General features: G+C 38.1%; 1 long non-coding RNA gene across 1 annotated transcript in view; it reads left to right on the top strand.

The window, feature by feature from the left end:
* Positions 1-13,570, top strand: part of LOC136996981 (uncharacterized) — a 35,439-nt gene extending 21,869 nt beyond the window's left edge. The window contains exons 2-3 of the long non-coding RNA XR_010887808.1: positions 12,342-12,409; positions 12,607-13,570. This is a non-coding gene — a long non-coding RNA (uncharacterized lncRNA). The remainder of the gene's footprint in view (positions 1-12,341; positions 12,410-12,606) is intronic.
* Positions 13,571-17,244: the final 3,674 nt, after the last annotated feature.

The raw sequence follows: 17,244 nt of genomic DNA, 5'->3' as shown, positions 1-17,244 counted from the left end.
TTGAACAATTTATAGCAAAAAAGGGAATTGCTCCAAACAGATCGATACATATGTATATGTATCAGAAATTTTTACTATTTTGCCGGTTTTTCACAGTTTTACTCTTTTTTTTTAAAGTAAAATAATAAAAGGTAAATAAAGTAGAATAACAGAAAAACATAAATATAAATACAATAAAATAATATCCGATTTAGATTTAAAAAATATTTTTTATCTCTCAAAAATTCGCAACAGCTTTTAAAACAACTTTTAACTTTTGTACCCAGAATACCGAAAATAAGAGAGCTCAAAAAATTTCATATTTTTAACTATTTTTAATTTAGAATGGATTTTAGAAGCTCAGAAACACACTTTTAAAGTTTTAAAATTAGAACTTTGTAGTAATTTCAAATATTACGGAATTATTATTTCAACGATTAATTATGTTTTCTCTCGAAATAAATATACACACATAAATCATAGTGTTATACAGCTGAACATAATTCACCCCGCGTGGACACATTTAATGCGACCTGTCTTACAGAAGGCATTGCGCTACAACATGGTCGTGTAACTCAATCGATGAGAGCTATCACGTGACGATGGTTATTGTATTCCGGATAATTTGAATAATGAACATTTTCCCAGTTGGTAACTCGCATCTACCATCCGTTTCCCAGGGGCGCCGTTGCATTAAAAGCGTCTAGGGACTGCAATACTTTCTGGCACATTATAATATAAAGAATACCAAGAGACAAAACAGTGGAACTGTCGATATCTTTCCTAATTAGACTTCGTCGTGCATTGGAACAAACTGTCCCAAGTTTTTCCTGCTAAATAAAAAGTCATGCTCAATTTACGCTAGTACTCTTGGAAGAACTTACATTTCGTGCACGAATGTAGGCACATTTGTTTCTATTCTTTCTGCATTTGCATAAAAAATGCAAATGCCCTTCGGTAAAAGATCGTCTTTTATTCTTCATCTTTTAGTTTTCTTTTAAATTTTCAGTAGTTTATGGCAGAAGTGCTCATGCGCAATCGAATTATAGTTTATAAAACAACATTTACGAGGCGAGTCATTACGCATAACGTAAAGTGTGGATATCCACTCTGACCTCTGACATTTGCATTCGTGGAACAAATTGCATTAGCAGATAAAGTTCGCATGGAAATGTAACTCGGAGAGAAGTTTCAGCAATTTGGATAGCATTGGGAAGTTAGGAAGGATCGGCGTATACGTGGTAGGAATCGGTAGATCGGTAGAAGTGTCTCCTAATTAATAGTGCGAACCATCCCAATTTTCACATTTTACATAATTTATTTCAGATCAACGAAGGCATTTTCCTCGCTTAATATTTTGTTTGTTATTTATATGAATTTTTTGCCATGAAAATCATGAATTACATAGAATTCGCATTAACTTCCGTTATGTACTTTGTAAATTTTACCATCGAGTATACTTTTCTGAGTCTTGAACCGTTGGTAAATAACGCAGTGAATGGCAAACGCAATCATCGAGTTTAAGCGTACTGCGGCGAAGGTACCTTGAAGCGTACGCTAAGAAGATTTGAGAACTTCTCGTCGAGACCTGCCGATGTCTAAGACGCTTTAAAACAGTTTACGTGAAAGTAATAAATTCGTGGAAGATATTCACATTGACTTTCTAACGTTCGTTCCAATTACTCTGACATTTTGTGACGGATACTTGCTTAAAACCGAAAATAATGATCTACTAATTTACTAAAATTCTCTCAAACTTTCACTAATAAGTACATTACAAATTTATCGATTTTTTTGTGAATCCATAAAAATAAAAATAGCGTTTAAAAAATAGCATTAAAACCATTAGGTTAATAGATATATCACAAAGCCAAGTTAAAAATTTAACTAATTGCATAAAAGTATCTATTTATATTTAACTATGAGTTCAACGATCCCAGCGTGGCTCATTCTAACGTAACGAAGCTTTCGGAAGAGATTTTGTCTTAAAAGAGACGGTTGGGTATTATCTTGCATAGCCCTCGCTTATTCCCGCAGGTAACCTTCGAGACTTTCCTGCATTAACTCGTTTCAGCGGCGCAAACAATTCCGGACGATCGTTAAGGATCCATTACTACTAGCCGCTTGAGAACCAAGTGCTTTCGCTCGCTGACCGTTTAGTTCGACCTGTACCGTTCATAGTTTAATTAAAAACTGTAAACTTTAATGATATTACGGCATACGCAAATTTAAGAAACGGAAATTATATTAACCATTTACTTTTGCAAGCCAGAATTTCAATATCTCGAATTGCGGCCGCGAAAAATTAATATAATGTTCATCAAGAGAGAATAATCGATTTAATAAATATTTTTCTTTTTAATATGTCTGTACTAGTTTAAGTCTTTATATGTATAGAACCAACTTTTCACTCAAAAGTCAGATTTCAGATACAATAATATTTTCCATTCTCTTTGGATTGTTTAAATCTTTCCCGCTTCATAATCGCGTAAACAACTGCTATTAAACTTTCTAATTACTTTTCATTGTCAGAACGCTGCCACTTCCCTCGCCCTGGATGCAGCGTCACCGCAATTTCAAACAAGCTAACTTAACTTCAAGGTACAATTTTGCGGATTTATGTAACTTGGTGGGATTCAATTGCAAACGCGTTACATACGCTTTAGCAGGGAGCTTAGATGAGGTTAAATGGGACGCTTAACGCACGGCGTCAGGGACGTAATGGCGTGTGTAGTAATAGTAGAAACGGATTTGGTCTCGGCCATGATGATATATTCGTTTCATTAGCTGGGCTTAGTGTCCCGGAGTACCCCGCCACTCGCAATCCTTTCGTCGAAGAAGATCTGCCTGTATTTACGGTGCCCAACTTTCCGTACGCTCTTGGAGTATTTTATCAATCTGTCGTAATGACTATTCATGAAAAAAAAAACGCGAAAATTATCGCGAAAATTATCGCGAAAATTATTTGAATTTTATCAGTAACCAAAAGATTTCAATTTTGAAATTGAAAGCAATCTTCTTAATTATCCGCGGATAAAAGGAAAGCAAGATGATGCAAAGCAAATGAGAACACATTGAAGGATTAGGGTATATACGGTATATCCATCCCCGTGTCCTTATCACGATGAGAGAACGCGATCAATTACGCTTAATTACAGAAATTACATTACAAGGATTTCGTGCAAAACTCTCGGAACACGTGATTGCAAATATGCAAATGCGCGAGGTTCGTTCTTGCGCAATTTTAAATCGTAGCGGGATTGTGTGCGTGTATGTGTGTGTTGATCTTACAATAATTACCGGACAATTGAAACTGAAAGATTTAGTTTGGCAGTTGCGAAATAAGATAACGGAAATTGAATACAAGTTTGACGTAAACTCTATTTCCAAGAGAGAACAATAGTCGGTTAATATTCCACTATTGGATTTACGTCGATTAAATATTCGTATTGTATTAAGCAACTGTATTAAGACATCTTATTACTGGCTATCGTCTTATCAATGTATTCCAAAAATACATTAATCCTCGGTATATCATTAGAAGTCATTGAATTTAATTTTTATTTTTGAGTGCACTTTTTAAATAATTCTGATTAATTGTAAAAATTGATATTTTCTAATCTTTTATTCTTACGTCTGCAAATTTTATTCGTAAAATGACTTAAAAATATAAAAAGTAAATAATCAATAAAAATTCTTATTTAAAATTTAAATAAAACATATGTTTGATTTTTTTATGCGATACATGTAAATTTAATCATCGCTATTAATTACGCGTTTTGCGCGCACATACATTTATGTTCACGTAGTTAAAATTAAAAAAACTTAGAATTTAACATATCTAAATATTTAAGATTTATACCGAGCACTCCTTTCAAATATTATCCAAATTTAAACAAATTATTTATTTATAATACATTTAATATTAAGCCAGTAGATAATCATGATCGTGATTTGCGAAGAAGTCCAATCCAAGCGCTATTCACTGATCCTCGCTCGAGGATCGCGGTAAGCTGTTTTACCCTTTGTCGTGTTATCCGGAAACTACGGACTCGCGCGGATTATCCAAAGAAGGTTCTCTCGTCCCTCAGGTTAGATAGGGGTCGACCACAGGTTTACGTCAGATTGAGCAAGCCGGACGAACGAGGAGAGACGCGGGCGGAAAGGGGAAGGAACGAAAGCGGAAAAGCTGCGGAAACGACGACGCGGAAGTGGAAAAGCTTCACGGGAGAGGGGATAGAGCAAGAACAGGCAAGCGGAAGACAAATAAAGCGGAGTGACGGAGTTTGATGGTGTAGGAGAAGGAGGAAAAGTGAGAGCGGAAGAAAGAGGAGGATCGGATGCAGAAGCGGGACTGCACGAGCATTAGGGAAATTGAAACGGTTTTCTTTATCTTTCGGAACCCTAGCTAGAGACGGAAGGGCTCGCGACAAAGACGTACATACATCTCGTCTTTGACAGTGGCTAACGGTCTCTTTCTACACACTTCTTTTACCTTCCCGGCAAGCATTTCGTACCGAGCTCTCAAAAATTCTCGCGCTAATAAATAGTGTTATATTTTTTTCTATTCATAATTAATCCCTCAGCGCAATGTCAAAACTAAAATGAAAACGTGCCGACAGCGGCATAAGTGAATCAGCTTGATAGATAATTAGTATTTGATAGAATTCTCGCGAAAATAATGATAAATACCAGCATGATATTGACGGTTCTCGTTATATTACGTTATTAATTAAATAGCACGTAATTTACATTAATATTATGTCATTACGTACTCAAATGCTTGATTCATATTAGAATTGTAATCTAATTGTGTGTAATATAACATATCAAACGTCAATGTCAAACTGCATTCCTCAAAAAATTATTCATAATTTCTCAGTATTATTTATAATTATCGCACGTTTATAACTGCATCTTTCAATAGAAGCACAAATTTCATTATATTTGCGTGCGGAAATTCATGCAATTTATACTTTATTACCTCTTAACTATATACACAGCTTTAATTACAAAAATTACCGAAGAGCAATTAAATTCTCCCTCATATGTTTATCAATCAAAAGAGCGCTTCACGAGCTCTGTTCTCAGTTAAATGAAAATTTTATCATAGACAAAATATAAAAATCTCTATGATACTGCTCGCGGATCCCGGATATTCGCTAACGCTTTCGAAGCATGATGTTCGACACAGTGTGCCACAGAGAATCCACTCGCAAGCCACAAGCCGCAAATGCGGCTGTCCGTTTCTATACTTACGTAATCGCGTGTGGTGTGCGCTTTACGCACACGTATATGAATGCACGCGATACTATCTCGGTATTTACGATACCGCTAGAGCACGCACGTGCGTATGATGTACGAGCCTCGGTAAATCTCGCAACAGCCAGTACGCATCCCCCGTTTCGACTCTGGCCGGCGGGGGTTCTGACGGTGGCGGCGGCGGCGGCGGCGGTGGCGGCGGCGGCGGCGGCGGCGACGTCGGCGCCACGTTGGACCTACCTACCTACCCCGCTTTTGGTATTCATGCTGACAGGTCGCCTTTATTGACTGTGGATAAACCGCGAGCGGCTGCCGCCGGATAGTCGTGCGTGTCTCGGCGGGCACGCATACACGTGTGCGAAACGCGCACAAAAGCACCGGGGGTATGACGGTGGAGCGAGCGAAGAGAAGAGAAGAGTATCATCGAAGCGGGTAGGCAGAAACGCGGTCGCATTTGTATGCTGGCGGCACGTTTCGCAAATACGTGGAGAGCTTTGGTTTTCCGCCGCAAGAATCAAACGATGCTGTTGTATACACGTATTCCGTGCTCGCCGGCTGACCATCACTTTCCGTCCGCCTTCAATAATTTGATCTTTAGCATCGCCGTGATTCTATATATGTTTGTGCAATTAGGTTTTTGATTGTTATTATGGAATTTGTAAGCGTATTGCAAAAGCATATTTGCGAGCGAACATTGCAAAATGCAAGCGGGCTTGTTTTGCGGTAAAAGCGAAAGATTATATTCACAAGAAACATCAAATATGTTTTTGCCTCGCGCTATTTTAAACTACACGATTTTGCATTGTTAACTTTTGCCTTTCTTCGATTTTTCCAAATAGTAAAAAAAAAAAAAAAAAAAAAAAAAAAACATTTTTTTTTAAATTGAAAAATAAACCATATTTTGAACCATCAAAATATATTTACCGAAACAATTTAGAATTTTGTTTATAACGCTATTAATATTCGAAACATAATTCTTATTCCACGGTGAAATTTGTACAACGCTACACAAATTGTATCGCGCGTGCTACTGAAAGTACCGTTTTAACGCTAGCATTTGTGACGCAGCAAAGTTCTCGCTTTAAGCTTATTCCCGGCGGTTCTTGTGTGTAACCTATGCTACTGCAGAACACTCAATGTGTTGCGGATTTGATATTATAGCCGAGCCGAACCTACGCTCTCTCGCCTGGTCGTTGACCCATCGGCGTTTTCCGCTATTCCGTGTCTCCGCGTTATTCCATGCCGTCTGTTTGCCAGTAGAGTACGCATCGTGATGAAATTTTGGGTATGCAGATGCCAGTATTCGGTTTACATTAAGCAATGAGTCGTTATTATTATCGACTTTAGCTCGGAGGCATTAAAAATATAACGAAAATGGATAAACTGGATAAATAAATAAAAACGTGCAAAGAAGCTTTCTTAATAAACGCTTTGGCGCAGTAAAGTATTTTGTTTAGTAAAGTTTGAAACATGTTCGTTATATTTTTCAGTGAAATTGCATCACGATTGCATAAAACTGTTTGTATGGCGCGTCACGAGCGAGCAATTCTCAGTGTTAACGTAAATATTAACGTTGAACATTTAAGCGGTGTCGTGTCGTTGCCGTAATAACGCGCGCATAAATTACACCGGAGATTTAATATAGAAAGCGGATTAAGCAATTACGGAAAGAGGGTTCGCTGCGTATAGCAATTTTTGCGAGGAAATCGCGCGTCGAGCGGCTTGATATAAATATTTATATGTTTGTACCTCTTCTTTCGCGCAGTGCCGACCGGCTTTGTGCATAAATATTCATGTGCATAATATAGGCCCTGATGTGCAGTTTGACCAACAACATTCTAGATTCCGAGAGAGACTAAGAGATGTTTCTAAAGCTGACAGCTCCTATATCTGCAAAGTTAATTACCGCTGCAATATACGTGAGTTTTATGCGCCTCCACTCGGAAAAAATGTAATAGATAAAATAAAATAAAATAGATACGCGCAGCTATTTGAGCGTGTAATTTGCTGTCCCTGAACATTTTTATTTACAAACTAGACGAACTTTTGGAAATCAGCCTTTTCTATTTTATCGCGATTACTACACGTCGCGAAATTTCCTAAATGTACGTATGTATAACACGTTCTGCTAGGCATTTAACGATGGATCGCTCCCATAACTGAATGAAATGCCGCGATTTTCGGTCGAAATAATATTTTAATGAGCCGCTTGTTCTGCAACGCTTCTCGCTTTGCATTTCCACTCGGTGAATAATTGCAGCGAATTGCACGAGAGAACTATTGACGGATACCCAATATTGTAACAAGATTAAAGCTAATTATCAGTGCGGTAGTGCTTTTATATAACGGCCGCTATCACGTTTTCACCGTGAACACAGAGTGAACATGAATCGAACGCTCTGCCTGCACATGCATTATTTATAGTGAAGTGGAAAATAGTCACATTGAAACTGGAAACCGGAAAATAGTCTCACTAAAGCGCCTCTTCGAGCAAATTCACATCATGAATTATATACATGCGTGTAAGTATATAATGTAAAACATGAATGAATTGTTGATACTTCTATAACATACTTGCAATAAAAATATTATGAGGAAAATTTTTTAATATTAAAGCGTACGTTAAAGCAGTTAAATTGTAGAGCTTTGTGAAAACAATAATCTAAGGTTTAATAAATATTTTTTTTCTTCTTTTAAAATATCGATATTGATTAATTCTTGTAAATTGTTAGCACTGACGCAGGTATAACAAAAATACGAAATAAATGGATAGAAATGCGAGTTGAAAGATTGCTTCAGCCACTTGCCACTTGAACAAAAAATGTCAAAGACTAAAATAATATTCATTACAGCAGAAGTGCAATATGCCAACAAAGCTTAATATCAAATCCATAATGCCAATTATTCGACTGATTATATTCACTGCATAATTAAATAATAAATATATTAATAAACATATCGGATAGAATGTTATCGCGCGGTTCTCAACGTATCACACACATGACAAATGTTATCCAATTTTTCCAATGGCCGTCATTCGTTTCATTACACGTGCTCAGAATTAAACCGTTTAATCGACGTAGTTCACGGCCCAAAATCGCCTAATTTTATATTATAATTGCAAACCGAGCTGACGGTAATGCCTGCACGGATCATGACGAACGATCGTTTGAAATAATTAGGCCCTAATTACGTCGCATCGTATTCTCTAATTGAGCTCGGTGCACGTGCGCGTGCGCGCGCGCGCGAGGTACAAGCGTGCGAAATACAGCGCGATACCTGGTTGTTGGTAGCGGCATCGGTGGTTAAGCGCGTTAAGTGGCTGCAATGAAATGTAAAATATGCTTGTTAACACGATAGCTCCCCTCCGGAGACTTAAAAACGAGACGGCGCGGGATGGAGAGACGGCGAGGGAAAAAAGAGAAACGTGAGGCAGTTTGTAGCTATTGCGGGTGAGGAGGAGGCAAAGAGAGAGGGCGAGTGGTTCGTGAAAAGGGCGGCGACCGCCGCTGAAAAGGGGTAGGGTGGAAGGTACGCGCGGGGAGACTCTGCCACTTTTATTAGAAGTCCGTGTACTTTTTCCTCGCCCTCTTATATCCACATACGAATCTTCGTGTACATAGCGGCTAATCTCTCTCTTTCTCGCTCCAGAACATTTACCGCGAAATTCATGAGCTCTAATATGTGTATGATTACCATTTTGTTGCGCGTGTGTACGCGTACAAGTGTACGCAAAGTGTGTTTTGACGGCACTAAATGTGGTCGTACCTTCTTGTAATTAGATGCAGAAAGTTTCACGACTAGATGTACATTTTAAAGACTAATTAATTTTATGGAATACCACACGTTGAATTAGAATATAAAGGTATACAAATGTCGTATTTTATATGCATGCAAATTGGTATTTCTTTATTGTTATAATTGTTTAGAATTAGATATTGCCGATCAATATTCGATAGATGAAAATTATTTCATCTTTATCACAAAAGAGATTAATTTAATTTTTTTATTGTACAACTCATCAATCCCCATGAATATTTTCGATTAATAAAGTTTGATCATAAATAAAATATTTAAATTATTTTAGCGGAACAAATGCAGAACAAATTTAGCGGAACTTAATGGAATTAATAATTTCAGATCAATATTATTTTGTTAAACCGAATAAAAAATATTGTTAATACAAACTACATCTGTATACCGCATGTTAGATAAAAATTTAAACGCAACAAAATGAGTGTATCACGGTTGAAGATCATTTCTGAATATTGCTTGTATGCGAGCGAATATTGCTTATATACCTGCTCTCATGTACCAGACGCATACATCGCCGCACATACATTGCCACGCGTGCAAATATGTGAACACTTGCCGCTGAAAGAGTGTGTTCGTAATGTTCGTCGGTGGTGCTAACTGCCGCGCGCGATGTGAAATATGACCAGCCGTATCTCTCTCGTACGGCAGGCTCGTTTTACATGCAATTACGATTTGTATCGGGGCGTAATTTTCCTCCGGGGCAAACGGAAAGATCGGCGCGACGCGACGGTTCTCTCTGCGGATGAGGCGTGTACCTCGACAGTCTGCGCACGACGTGCCCGCAGGAGTTACGCAGGACGAAATGAAGGTCCTCGGCAAATTCGATTCCTGCCGGTGAAAGCGCCTCTTCTTGCCCTCCCCCTCTCTCTCTCTCTCTCTCTCTCTCTCTCTTTCCCTTCGTCCTTTCGCCTTCCATACGTTTCCCGATCTCGTGTGGCCCTTGACATCTCTCACACATCTGCCATCTTTTCCGACTCGTGCACGCACGTAATTCGCAGCCATGAACCGCCGCGTCGCATCCTGCATTCTATTTTCCTGTAATTGGCGGGTGCCTTTATCTCCGAGAACGCCGATACGCCAAGTCGGAAGAACGATGCGAATCGATGGCGCTTCCGCTCGGCGGAACTTATATCCTATTAGGGATTGTGCGGCTATCGAAGTATCGATTCGACAGCACAGACGCGTTAAAAGCGGTTTGTGCGAAAAGTCTGCACGTGCAGCAATTGTTAAAGGTTCTGATACTTCGGAACACTATTTTCTGTGTACCTTTTCTTTATCAATACAACTTAAAGAAACTCTATTTGAAACGTATCAGCAACTTTGGAATTCCTTCAGGAAAAGCCCGTATTTTATATCAATTATATCGCAATTTTCAAAATGGAATACCAACCTCGTGAAAGTCGATAGCACGGCGAAAGATAAACATTCTCCTTTCTACTTTTGGCGTCTCCCTCGTTTCTTTGATACGAGAATATCTAACAGAAGGGAAAATAGGATCGATTGATTTAGAATCGTCTGTCTGAGAATGCAAGTAAAACGATCGGTTGTTTACGCGACCGGCTTGAAAGAGGATCAGGTAGACGCCTAACCAGACCTCCGTTCCGCATTATCTTTAACGAGTTACCGGAAAGTTTCTGTAAGAGAACCCCTGAGAACTCAAGTGTAGAGAAAGAGGGAAGGGAGAAGGTGACTCGGAAGCGAAGGTGCGTCGAGGACAGAGAGAGGACGAAGGAGAAGCGCGGAGCTTCCTGCAAAGAATATAAACAATGTGTTTTAATTAGAGCCCCTCGCCCCGATGAATGCACAATTGTTGCCCCCGGGGGGCTTTACACTCCGCCCCGACACCAGCCTCCACGTTTCCATCTCTGCTTCCGGTAGGTAATGCTGCGTGCCGTGTATATCAGATGCCTCTGACGTGGATAAAACTAATTTCTCCCTTCGCCTCGGAGGGAGCGTGCTTCATTTTTGCTGCATACTAATAGCGCGGCTGCATATTACGGCGATAGCTAATTTCTATTCAACGGGCGTTTAACAGTAGTAACGTAAGTTGAAATCTATTGCGGAATAATTACCAATAATAACAATCCCAGTGGCAGCTGGCAGAATAGTAGTAATTGTTTGCACTACCAAAAAATTTATCTCGTCGCTAAAGTATTTTACCAGTAAGAAATCATATAATAACAGTACGTGACAAATAAAATAACTTTTAATCAAGTACGCTTTGAATAAAGACTTTTGCAAAGGATTATAGAATATTCTATATATCTCTTTGTAGTATTTAATCTTCAAAAAACATTTTACAAAAATTAAATTAAAAACTGTAAGAAATTGAAAAACTTATAAAGAAATTTATATCTTTTATATTGTTAAAACATTATAGCAATTGTAGCAGGCTACACGCGACTATTTATTCTTAAAAATAAATTACTTTTTAATAAATTACTCTTATTATCCTTGAATTCTATATACTTTTATAAAGATACAATTTCAAATCAATCTTATATTTTTTGTACCAGTTTTGCTGAAATCCACCAGCGTTTCTCACATCAAAAAATACGGGAGCACGCAGCACAACGAAAATTCCGCAACAATCGACGGTAAACGTGCCTTTTATTCGAACACGTGACAATAATTCTGCCCAGGAGAATCGCGGGGTTGTGATTGCCCTCGTGCCGCCTTAAAGTCAGCACATGTATGCGTGTGTGAGCATAGGACCCGGCGGTCCAACAGCTATAGCGTGCGGCACACGTGACCAGCTTATATAACGCAGCGTCTATTGTAATGCGCAATGACAACGCCGTGTGTTAGCCCGGGTTCGATGGCGACGGTGTTGTTATGCGGCTGCCCCTAATCGTCGCGAGACCCGCTGGAACTACGCGATAAGACAATTTATTCAAATCAAGAATCAATCTGCATCTTCGACAGCTTACGATCGCGACAATACGTGTCTCATCGGAAGCGCAACAAATCTCTGAAATTTTCTATCCGTTTAATCCTAAGATCGCACATTTAATCGATTTTATTTTTTTCCAATTCATATAATGCGAAAATATTATGTATTTTCTATCATAATTTTTTTAAACATTTGATCGAACAACTCATTTTCAAAACTTAAGGCAAGTAGTCCTTTTTTAAAAACAAAAATCTACCACACCATCGGTTTTGTACAAAAAGAGCAAAATAATATTGATATCTTATTTTACATCGATAAGTTTCGTGATATAAGAACATAAAAGAACTTAATAAACATGTTCATAGATTAAAGATATAAAATATTGTTACAGGTGCAAAAACATCTGTACCATGTATTATTCAAAAAGAAGAGAATGCGGCAGACATCAACAAAAAACAGGTATGCAAATCTTCAATTTTTTCAAGAGATTATTTGAAATGATTTTCGCATTTGATGGCGTGAATAAATCGCACAAGCCACTGGGCCGATCGCGTAATTATTTTTAATCTCCCGTTCACACAACGCCCACGCTTATCGCGCTTCCGCCGGTAATATCGTGTTACACATACGTAATACCCGGGTTATTATTCTCGCAGGGAACGACGACAATGAGGCATGAAAACTTAACTAGATCATAAAGGGCCGGCAGGCAGACGAAAGCGCCGCTTTACGAGCTTCTCCATCTGCGAATCGTGCTTCACGGACTAGTTTTCATGAAGCAGCGAACGAGCCTGGCTCGCGACCGCAAACGAATAGTATTTTCGTTGGTTTGCATACTACGGCTAGTGATAAACCTCAAGAATGCGCACACAGCGCGAAATGCATACGTGGCGCTCGTTTCTCTTGTAACAAGAGCTTCCTGGCCAAACATTGGCCAACAATATTGAAAACGACCTGCTATTTTGGCATCGAAACTTACTATATGCGATCGTTGCAGCGCGCGTCGCATATATTAAATTATAATAGTAATGGCGATATCATTGCCAGTATAGTTTTACTACAGGTTTTACATAGGTTTTTGTAATATGAATTTTGCATAGAATTCTTAGATCAGAAAGCAGTAAAACGTTTTATATTATTAAAATTTATACGATAACAATAAATAATTTTGATATAAGAATTGATAAATTAATTGCTAAATTGATACATGTTTTTTAAATACCGTCTGTCAACAGAACTGCATATAAAATAAAAGCATTGTAAAACAAATATTATAACTTTTTATCCAATGCGTACTTTCACATTTAAACAGCGTAATAATGAATTAAACGTTTTAATAAATTCTTTGGTAATAATAAAAAGCTTTTATCTAGTTTCTCTTCGTTGTATCGGCAGATTTCTTAGTCTCTTACGCGAGCGGGAATTGAATTGTTGCCATGTTATTGTACATATTGCACGGCGTTATAACCTTCGGAATTGGGTCAAACAGTTAACGATCGGTATATAGAGTACGAGTCAGCCTACGTACGCGAATGCAGGCGTCGTTCTATCAACACGAAAGATAATCGCTTTTGGCGAACGATTCTCCGGCGCGTCATCGATTACCAATATTTTCCACGTTCCAGCGAAGAAAATAATTAGCTCTATAAACCACGAGATGTCGAATATTACGGGATTTAATTTAAGGGACTTTCGACAACACTATCTGATTATAAAAGTGCTATTCACAAAAGCGATGAAATTAATTTCAAAGAACAGTAATTCCTCAATATGAACACACTATTTCGACTTCGCTTCTCATCATGTAAATGATTGCGGAGAAAACTTTTAAACTTACAAATCCTTTACTATTGTATGTATAGAATTTTCGCTCGTGGTATTCATCCTTTGAATTTAATCAACAGCTATTACATCTGCATAAAAGAATGATTTTACTACTTTCAATTATGCATAAAACATTGCAACAAAAAGAAAGATGAAGCAAAGTTTCTGAAACGATACGAAAAATCTACACTCACCCGAAAAAAAAGCGGTACACTGAAAATGTGGGAAAAATTCATCAAATTTCAACTGACGATAACTTCGTAAATAATAAAGATAGAAAGTTCTATAAAATATGGAAATGAAGCTAAAAATCTCTACTTTAAGAATCAATTTATTTCAATGTTGCAAAATAAATTTATTGAAAATGGCGGATGACAAAGCGCGAGCATGCAAAATTGAAAAATAATGGTTCGAGTTTGCGACGGTGCACGGTATAAACAAAAAATTGTAGCTTATTGGGATCAAAAGCGTACGAAAGTACAGAGTCTCCTCTTTAAAATGCTTTTTTATGCATCTCGATACGATGATTTTTCGCCGAGAGATTCGCATTTGAAGAAAAAGGCAGATTCTTACTTCTAGGCCTCTCACTTACAGTACAGTCTGCAAATCGTTCTCCAACGCGACGGTATACTCGTTCTCGTCCGTCTGAAGAATACAGACAAAAACGAGATTCGTCGCTAAAAAGAACGGTACTCCATTCTGCATATGTCCAGCCTGCATGCTCGACAGCAAAATTGAGTCGAGTTACGCGATGGCGACGCATAAGCGAAGGTACATTTGCTGGCCTGCGCGGAAAAAGACCGTGTTCCGCTAATCTGTTTCGAATAGTGTCAACGGATACATTACATTCGCGGACATCTCTTAAATTGTTTCAAATTTGAACAGCCGTTCGATGTCTGTCTCTTAATGAATTTAAAACAATAAATCGGTCATCGTTTTCATTCGTACAACGAGGACGTCCCGAACCAGGTCTTCTTTGGACAGAATTAGTCTCCAAGTACCTAGCATAAGCACGTTGCACGATTGACACTGATAAATCAAGTGCCTCAGCAACGTACCTTCGACTTCTCCCATCTTCAATTAACGCTACAACTTGAGCAGCTTTTTCAGGACTTATCGTCGCCATAATTGACCAATAATTTCAATGCGAAAAGATTAATTATTGTTTACTTTGACGAAGTCGTACGAATAAGTAACGCGTCTCGAAAAAAAAAGATCAAGAGAAATCAAGCACTCTTCTCGCAATGTGCGGTCGAGCATAAACAAAAAGTCAGGGCGAAGAAATCACAAAAGATCTGCAGACATCTCCTTCGGATGCAAAACAATTGATTGAAAAATAATGGTTCGAGTTTGCGACGGTGCACGGTATAAACAAAAAATTGTAGCTTATTGGGATCAAAAGCGTACGAAAGTACAGAGTCTCCTCTTTAAAATGCTTTTTTATGCATCTCGATACGATGATTTTTCGCTGAGAGATTCGCATTTGAAGTAAGAATCTGCCTTTTTCTTCAAATGCGAATCTCTCGGCGAAAAATCATCGTATCGAGATGCATAAAAAAGCATTTTAAAGAGGAGACTCTGTACTTTCGTACGCTTTTGATCCCAATAAGCTACAATTTTTTGTTTATACCGTGCACCGTCGCAAACTCGAACCATTATTTTTCAATTTTGCATGCTCGCGCTTTGTCATCCGCCATTTTCAATAAATTTATTTTGCAACATTGAAATAAATTGATTCTTAAAGTAGAGATTTTTAGCTTCATTTCCATATTTTATAGAACTTTCTATCTTTATTATTTACGAAGTTATCGTCAGTTGAAATTTGATGAATTTTTCCCACATTTTCAGTGTACCGCTTTTTTTTCGGGTGAGTGTACATTCAATGCACTTTCAATTAAACAATAATTAATAAATTTTGAAATTATTAATTCTGAAATGCAGAAACACGTATCGACTTGAAATTGATTTGACAAAACCGTGGGGGGAGGGGGGGGGGGTAAATCGAACGGTTATCAGAAGCAACGGAAGAGAAGAGGATCGTATTATAGCTGGGATGTCGATATCGTCGACAGCTACGGACGCGGCTGCCACGGCTGCAGAAATTAATACAAATCTCATTTCCTTGGTAAGAATATATATATCGAGTATTGTCTTACGTGTTTCATTCTCCTCGATTTCCTGCCTACCCTCGAGTAATTCGAGCATCCGTGTCTACTCGTTGTGATTTCGCGAGAAAAAGAAAGACGAGAAATGGCTTTGGTATAATCAAATAATTATCAATGATGATTAAAAACAAATTAATTCATTTGAAATTTATTGTAGATTAGTTTGGAATAATTATATTTTAATTAAAAACTTTTCAATATCGTGCTTTATTACATATGTTCCTGGAATTTATTTCATAATGCGCTGTGGAATATTTTGGACTTGTAACAAACACGCGAAGGGGAGGCGGAAAAAGAAGCACGAGATGCGTAATACAATTAAATGAAAATGATAAATAATATAACGATTTTTGATTAACTACTCATCGATCGCGCAGAATCGTATGCCGTGCGTATATACGCGGGACGCGATAGGAGGAGAATGCTGATAAGGGCGGCGGCGTTGCATGACGCGGTAAATAAACGTACGATTAATTAACAACAGTAAGCACCGCTGCGAACCGTCGTCGATGCCGCGGTAAATCAACGGCGACGAGAATATAATAATTGAAAATCAACACGTGCACACTCGCACCTAATTGATATAGCGTCAAGTTTTTGTCGATTGTTGTGATTTATTGTGGATGGTTTCACGAGAGAGCCGCCGCGAGTGCACTGTATGCCGTTTACGCGCGTTGGTCGGTCGTTTACGTTCGTAGGATGGATTCTGTTTTCCCCGTACGAGAGAGAATCATATTTTTCCGGGGGCTATAGCGATCGCCATCTCGCTTTATAAATCACTTTCTATGCAAAACGCAAAATTGTTTTGCACGGAATCTACAAGCTTTTACAAAAACAAACGCTTAATTAGTTTTTCATAATTAATTCACCGCATTGCGCTTCACGTCTGTTATTATGCAACAAAACGATAACGCCAATACATGATGTAATGCTGATGTAATCCACGATCAAATTGTTTTGTTGAAATTTTGTTCACACATGACACGTTCGTATTACTTTAGATATGCTGAAGTAGTCATCACTGCAAGAGCGATAAGCATAAAATAAATGAGATTTTCTAAGTTTAATAGCATCGAATGAAAAAACCCGCAGCACATCAAAAAGATAGTTACATAATATGTTATTTCAAATCTCATATATGACATACTTTTTTGTAGAAAGAATCGTAAAACACACACACACAGATGTACAAGCTACATATATTCAGAAATCTAGTTATTGCGTTACGTACGTATCTAGGATCAAATGTAGCAAAGGATTTATTCGTATACGAATACCCGCGATCGCGTAGATACAAGCGTTGCG

This window comes from Linepithema humile, chromosome 1 (assembly GCF_040581485.1).
Source record: "Linepithema humile isolate Giens D197 chromosome 1, Lhum_UNIL_v1.0, whole genome shotgun sequence".
NCBI classification, from domain to species: Eukaryota; Metazoa; Arthropoda; class Insecta; order Hymenoptera; family Formicidae; genus Linepithema; species Linepithema humile.
Note: the sequence above shows the minus strand (reverse complement) of the source record. Positions and strands in the feature narration are given on the sequence as shown.